The sequence below is a fragment of the Macrobrachium nipponense genome, chromosome 37, assembly GCF_015104395.2.
Source record: "Macrobrachium nipponense isolate FS-2020 chromosome 37, ASM1510439v2, whole genome shotgun sequence".
Taxonomy (NCBI): domain Eukaryota; kingdom Metazoa; phylum Arthropoda; class Malacostraca; order Decapoda; family Palaemonidae; genus Macrobrachium; species Macrobrachium nipponense.
The window spans coordinates 27,866,571-27,874,980 of record NC_061097.1 but is presented as its reverse complement, the minus strand read 5'-3'; the positions used below and the strand labels follow the sequence as shown (position 1 = coordinate 27,874,980).

Below are 8,410 nucleotides of genomic sequence, written 5' to 3'. Positions count from 1 at the left end.
GCTTTTGAAGGAAAAATTCTTTATAAGCAGAAGATGAAAATTAAGAGAAAATTCGTAGTTTAAGTGACACTTTGGATGAGAAATTCCTATAAGTAGAAGATGAAATTATGAGATAAATTGTAGTTTAAGTAACACTTTTGGTGGAGAAATTCTTTATAAGCAGAGGATGAAATGATGAGAAAATTTTTAGTTTAGGTGACACTTTTGGAGGAGAAATTTTTATTCTTTAAAAGCAAACGATGAAATTATGAGAAAATTTGTAGTTTAAGTAACACTTTTGGAGGAGAAATTCTTATTAGCAGAAATAATAATGCATGAATACAATACAGGGCACAGAATTCACCCAGGTGCAATGGATTGAAAATTGATATTCAGTGACTCATTCGTTTGAACTGAATAACTTTAGCAATCCGACCAACAGCAAACTTAACCTGCATTGTGCTTAAATCTAAAAAAAAAAAAAAAAAAAAAACAATCAAATGTCCCTTGTTGAATTATGTCAGAATGAAACATTTAGGAGGGAGAGATTTAAAAGGAAATTAACTTCATTTTTCTCTCTGCGAGTTTAGTCATTAGCTTTACTTCATTTTTCTGCCACCTATTCCAGTGCTCGAACTGGCTCTTAGAAATAATTGCCTTTTGGCCGTTTTAATTCTTCGGTGCAGCTGGAAATGATATCATTTTCCAAGCAGATTAAAAAAAGAATACGATGCTTGGGATAGGATACATACGGATATAACTGGAAAACGTGCAGTTTTAGAGAGAGAGAGAAAAAAAAAAAATAGGTGCCTAAGTTGCGATATCCTCTTTAACGCTAGGAAACTCCTCTTAATTTATTTTGAATTGAAAATATAGACACTAAATAAAACTGTCGAAATATATATTGTTGAAATATATTATTTTATTAGAGAGAATGAAGAAGAAGAAGAGAGGCAGGCAAAAAGGTTAATATACAGACAACCAAGCAAGCCTTCCCATGCTCTACGCATTTATGAGTTTTTCATCAATACACTGGTAACTCCATATGCATAAATTATGTGCTGCGAATGCATACTGCATTTATGGTAAATCGGATCGAGTTGCCAAACACTTTCCAGCAATGAGGAACTGCGAAAGCATATTTGGCTCATTTATCAAAAGGCATCACCCAGGCGCCATCCAAAGAGGAAATAAGCCGTCAGATGTAAAGTTGTTTAAGGTCGTTCTGAAAGATTCCCAACGGTTGCCTGTGTTGGAATAAAGTTGACACTTTCAGACTAGTGATTAAAACTAGCAAGAGGAGAGGAGCCATGAATAAAACGCCAGGAGGCAAAACTTTTTTGGGGAAAGAGTAATGGTAAAGGAAACTCAAAAGGTGCGAAACTTTGAGAAGAAACCTTGGAAAAGCGAGAGAGAGAGAGAGAGAGAGAGAGAGAGAGAGAGAGAGAGAGAGAGAGGAGCTGGAATCACTTCCTAGAAAAGGTCTTTCATCATCAAAGGAAGGGGAGAGGGAAGAGGTTAGGTTTATGGAGAACAGTCCAGAAAATCGATCGGTGCAAAAGTAAAACGACGCAAACGGACACATATGGTCTTACATAGGTAGGGTTTTTTAGTAAGATGATAAAGGAAAATCTGCCATTCGTCGTTGTTTATGTAAATGTGTTTTAGATATGTATATGTATATATATATATATATATATATATTATATAATATATATATATATATATATATATATATAGTATATATATATATATATATATTATATATATAATATATATATTGTATAGTATATATATATATATATATATATATATATATATATATATATATATATATATAATATATATAGAATATATATATATATATATATATACTATATATATATATATATATATATATTATATATATATATATATATATATATATATAATGTAGCAGGGTAGGCATTGCTCGAAAAATGTGACTCGAGCGGGCCGACCCTGGTATATAGTGGGATTAATTAGGTCGTCGACAGAAGAAAAAGAAGATATATAATGCATTTGTATGTATATATGTATATTATGTACATATATATATATATATATATATATATATATATATATATATATATACATAATTACATATTTAGGCATATGATGTAGTATTAAGGACACCTAAATCTCGAATTTTGGATTTATGACATATATATATATATATATATATATATATATATATATATATATATATATATATATATATATATATATATATATATATAAATATGTCATAAATCCAAAGTCAGAGATTTAGGTGTCCTTAATACTACATCATATGCATAAATATGTAATTATGTATAAATATATATATATATATAAAATTGCATTATATATCTTCTTTTTCTTCTGTCGACGACCTAATTAATCCCACTATATACCAGGGTCGGCCGCTCGAGTCAACATTTTCGAGCGCCGACCCTGCTACATTATATATATATATATTATATATATTATAAGGGTAAAGTCAGAGATTTAGATATCATTAGCATTACATCATTACCCAACATTTTAGGAGTTTTTCTCAATTCCTAACAGGTGCCTGTCCATTTTCCTTAGCAGTAGAGCAATATAATCCATTGAAAGTTTCTGAAGGTAACCGAACCTTTCGTGGAGCATAACTCACGTTTTGTAGGATGGTCTTATCATCCTTGACAGACGTCGGGGGCTCAAAATGGAGGAAGACGAGTCGGGTCATTCCTCCTAAAACTACTTTTTGACCACAGTGGGAACCTCCAGCCCTCTGATTCCCCGGTGGTGTATGTTCAGCGTCAGCACTGACAGCCCAGAGGCGAAGCTGACGAGGCAGATTGTAACGCCGTAGTACATACCTGAGGGAGAAAAGGGTTTGGTAAATACTGCACCAAGCAGGGTTTAGAAACGTTTATTTATGTACAGAGCTACATCATGGTTCCCCTCACATTTACTTATTTATGTTCAAAGTTCCATTATGATTCCCTGGAAGTTATTTATGTTCAGAGTTACCCACGTGGTTCCCCTGGAAGTGACTTATTTTTGTTTAGACTTCCACGGCTCCTCTGGAAGACCTATATGTTCAGACTTTCAACGTTGTTCCCCTAGGAGTTACTGATGTTCGAGCTCTAACGTGGTTCCACTGGAAGTTAAAAGCAATTTGAGTGTGTGAATCAGCTACTCATATGATCTGAAAAATCATAATGATTCTAAAGTAGTCACTGTATTGTAGGCATGGTATTAAAAGATCTGATGAATAGTCAAAGCGGATTATAAGCGAGTGATTAATTGCGTCGTATAATCATTGCCCACCCACCTTCCTTATAATGCCTAACAGTTTGCGGTTGGTCTAATTGTTAAATGATTAATATGTCTCTCAGTTAGACTTAGTGTATTGTTTATATCATTCATCATTATTCTGTGATTTCATTATATTTTCGAGCATGCTATTAATTTACAGGATTGGCAATGATTAAATCAAACTGATTTAATGAAGTGATTAAATCACTGATTTTTTCATTAAAAAACTCATGATTTTTTATTTATTTTTTAATTTGAAAACAAACAAATTGAAAAATATGGTTTGGAGGTTGATAAAAGTTTAGCATAATTGTGCTGCATCTATTTATTTTTGATATATAAAAAATTGCAAATACATACTTTAGCCAGAACTGGAAACCTAAAAGATAAATCAATAGTAATTCTGTCAATAAAAATGCAGTTTGAGGAGAAAAGTATTGAAAAAAATCTAACAAATAAAATATATAAAAGATATCAAAAAAATCAAACATCAAATCAAATAAATCACCGATTTTTTTTATTTTTTTTTATTAAAAAAAATCACCAACCTGCTATTAAAAGGAATCTCTTATGTTTGAACTTTCCAATTAAAATGTCCATAAAACAAGCTATCACAAAATAACCATGGTTTGATAAGTAGTACTTCATTCCTGATCGCTGCGGAAGTGGACAGGTGTAGTGGACTAAGTGTGGAATGTATCCTTTTTTTTTTTTATTCCTTCCCCTTGTAAAGCGCTTATACACCCCGCAAAATTTGCACACTTTTAAAGTTTCAATTCGCCCCCTTCCTTTCAAATATCGAAAATAGTTCGAAAATAACCAACTGTCAATTGACCCCCGTTACCCGAAACCTTTGTTCTCTGTGATTCTTGCGCTCTTGCAAATCCAGCCAAATTGTGTCGTAATGTTCAGCGACCTTCTCATGACCTATTGCCCCAGAGGTCAGTAGGTCTGTTGCTGGCGGCAATAATTTATCCGTATTGCAAGAATATTCTAGTGTATTGTAAATTTACCTTCATTTGCAGAATTAGCAGCTCATAATATTACTTCATATCCAGTTTGAAGGAATATATAAAATGAGATGAATAATAAAGTTAAAAATGCGCTGAAGTTTCTGCTGCGCAATCGAGTTTTCTGTACAAAGTATAATGCTATATAAAGCTATCAGCTACGACCACTAGTGCTTGAATTGCTCTCCAGATGCTAAGTCTACCGAGGCTAGAGGGCTGTAAATTGTGTTGTTCGATGTTTGAAGGGCGGATGATCAACGTACCAATTTGCAGCTCTCCAGCCTCAGTAGTTTTTAAGATCTGAGGGCCGATAGGAAAAGCGCAGACGGACAGACAAAGCCGCCGCAATAATTTACGTTTACTGAAAACTAAAAATGAAAACAGTAATGTTTGATCAAGCAGAGTGAGAGGCTGGAAACCTTGGATTGAGAAGCGCCAAGCAAAGTCAGACTCAAGGGAGTAATTAGCTTGAGATTTACGAAAACTGATTGGACTCCTATAATTGAAAAATTGAGAGAGAATTTTCAGGCACAATACTTCCAGAGACAGAGGAAATAGTTGAAGAGGAATTACGAAAAAAGGCAAAAAAATACTTGAGGCAATAATCTTCTAAATCTCTAACACACGTCATTGGAAACTGCTCATTATGAATGAGAGGGATTAACATTGTACATTATAAAACTTTCTTGTCATGTTTATATTTAATGTTAAATTCAGGAATATTTTTTCCCTCTGGTATAGTTCATTAGAGATTTGCGTCATAATAGCCATCTCGGCTGCTTTGAAGTATTTTTATTCTGACTCGTATAATTTAATTGGCTTCATTTCGAAATGTAAAAAGCCATGTTATTTATCCTGACTTCTTTGCCAGGAGTTCGGTTTCGCCGAGACAAAAATAGGCAGCAGCACGAAAAATAGACTAATCGCTCCTAATTCTCTTTCTCTGTATTGAATTTCTTTCCGACCTCCTCTTATTCCTCTTCTACTCTCTTCTCCACCTACCTAACCTTGTATACCTGCAGCCGTGTCCTGCTATCGCTCAAGAAAGCATTTAGCGAGTTTTATTACAAGGAACTGAGTACTTTCTGCTAAGTAAAAAAAAATCGTAGTTAGTTGGTGTGTGTGAGCGTGTTTTTTTTTTATGTATAAAAATGTACGAGTATGAAAAATCATGGACAGAACTTTGAATCGGCAGCAGTCTAATCTATTGGGGACAAAGGTCTTTCATTCCTCCTCACCTCCAAGTTTTTTTTTTTTTTAATGTTACCTGCGCATTAATTATTAATTTTCGAGCAACATATTTGCGTCGAGTATTCAATTTTCAATTTTCGAAAAGTGAGATAAGAATACTGTAAATTGCTTGAGGGACTGACATCCCATAGTGTTTGTTGTATTGGCTTAAGTTTGATATACATTATGATTAATGTTCATTTGTTACCATTTTACTTCTAATCATGAATCTGCAGTAAGTCTTGTCGTAGAACCAAAGTGTATCATCTCCGTAGAGGATTAGTACCTTCGACCCCTAGCTGCAACCCCATTTAATTCCTTTTACAGTACCTCCATTCATATTATCTTTCTTCAATCTTGCTTATCCACCTCCCCAAAAAAACAACATTTCGAAGTCCAACTGCTTTAAGGTTTTGCTCCTGTTACACCTTCCACACCTTTTACTGCCAATTTCCTTTCCAGCGTGAACTGAATACGTCCATAGGTTCCAGACTGTATATTTTCTTCCTTCCAGAGTATATCGTAATCAGAAGAAGCGATTTGCCTTAAACCAAGCAGAGTCATTAGGCGTTTGTGCTATTTTTAGCAACCATTGCATCACCGAAGCCCTCACTTAAGACACTAAACTGGAAGATCAGGTAATTGCTTCAAACGGCCGTTCGAGGATCTTGGAAGTGAATGGAATGCGAAAGTTTCCCTTTTACCGTCTAGTTATTTGTCTTCGGAGAATTTCATCTCTCGTTGATAATTATTGATAGACAAGTTATGTGTACAGTGAAATTAATCTTTAAATAAAATTTGTATTATCCAACAACCCAATATTTACCACGTAACAATCTTTTTGCACCAACTGAATTATGCCAAAGATAATTTGATTTCAGACTGAGAGGAAATGATTCTTAGGTAACAGAGTAGTCGAAGTTCAGGGGCTTAGCCCTTTCTCAAGTAGTCCAAGGAATCCTTGGGGGCCAAGGGAGGTTGGGGGAGGGGACCCCATTGGTGAGGGGAACGTCTTCCAGTTGGCAAGTGGTTCGGGCTGCTCCAAAAGTTGGGACATGTTATAAGTCCATTCTTGTCGACGGATGATCAGAAATTGGCGGCATTGTACTTTGAAATGGACCAATTCCAAAATCCTCTCTCTCTCTCTCTCTCTCTCTCTCTCTCTCTCTCTCTCTCTTCTCTCTCTCTCCTCTCTCCACATCCAAAAGGAGGAGATAAACACACGTAAAATACACATGCGCTGATAAAATCCATTGGTATGAAAGTTTAAAGATGGTATTCATCTTGTTGGTACAGTGCATTGCTATCTCATTCCTTATTAATAATTAATCTCATCATTAAAAATATGTCTTCATCCAAGATATGGTTAACGGGCATTTGGGACCTTCCTTACACAAGGAGAAAGAAGATTCTAAACAAGAGTGCGGAAAAATGTTGAAATACCATTGTTGCAAATAATAAAATTTGGAAAATCATTAGTCCTTTGAGACATAGTACCTTTAATTGTGAAGTTTTCTTGTTACAACTATCTAACAAGTCTTTGCAAATATTGGCACCTCCTGAAGCAGTAATAGGCTGTAGGCGTGATTTCTGTGAAATATGTTAACTCACGATATGAAAATCAATGTTAAAAACAACTATATAGACACGAGTATTTTCAGCAAATAGTCGAGTGTTGATTACAAGTAAACGGAAACAACCAAAATGATTTAAACTAATGTGCCACTTTTTTTTTTAACAATCCAAGTTTTCTCCAGTCACTGGGAAGATGTGAAAATTCCCTTCTATATGGCCCATAGGGTGTCATAAATCCTTTCAGCCCCTGGAAGATGCTCCTCAGAATCCAGAAAATATAGAATCTTGAGTGACAGTAGCAGGAAGGAATCAAGGTAAGCTGTTTTAACTTGAGGCAGAAAGAAATTGTTGTATTTCTCCAATAGACTACACAGGTGAGTGATGGCCCATCCTGCCTCAAAGGACAACTACTTATAGGCGGTGTGCTACAAAGACTTCTTGCAATTCGATGAAAGCAATGATGATGACTAGTATTGCAAAGAATTTTTTTCTTCACTCGCTCAACAACATTGGAACTACAAGAAAGTATCTGAGTGGACCATATTCGGCCAGACTCAAGAACATTGTGTTCACCAATTGCATTCACAAGTGTAGGACCTTTTACCGGTGATGTTCACTCCTCCAAATAAGGTGATTCTGTTGGTAGCAAAGATTAGGTTATAGAATACCAAACTGAGTTTTTCAACTCCTGGAGGGCACAGGGCACTACTCAACATCGCCCAGAACTGAAAAGGGAGCCTCAGTCTTGCTTTCTAGAAGCTTCTACTACCAACAACCCTTCAGGGGGATGTAAATGGTAGCCAAGGACTTTTACGTTATGGGAATGATACCCTTTTCAGTTCAACTAAATATTTTTGGCCGCTTGAATGTTTTACGTGGAATGTTGGAACATTGCTACTACTTCTGTGCTGGAAAAAACTGAACAATATCTTTGCATTTTTGTTTTGCCTGAGGATTTAATATATGTGTTAATGCGTCATGTGCACGAGAGATAAAAAAAATTACTCTGTACTAGGTCAAAGCTAATATTTAATTGATTTATTAATTAATTGCTATAATATTTCAAGGATTATTCTTGGGCTTTCGTTTTAAAATCAGTAGAAAACGTGTGATAGAATATTTGCTTTTATAAATATGTGAGGATCGTTGCTAAGTCTAGATAGGTGCTTTTGTTTCAGTATATTTCACCCTTCTTATTCCTCTTATTCTGTCTTCATTCTCTTCTCGTTCTTAGTTTATAGTACACTAATTTAACTTCACTTTTTCCGTTGTTTTGTAATCCACATCCTATCGAGTTTCCTTTCATTCTT

The 8,410-nt window shown here is 34.8% G+C and overlaps 1 pseudogene; it reads right to left on the bottom strand.

Annotated features, from left to right (window-relative positions):
- Positions 1 to 2,536: 2,536 nt before the first annotated feature.
- LOC135209326 (neuronal acetylcholine receptor subunit alpha-10-like) overlaps positions 2,537 to 8,410 on the bottom strand; it is a 42,203-nt pseudogene continuing 36,329 nt past the window's right edge.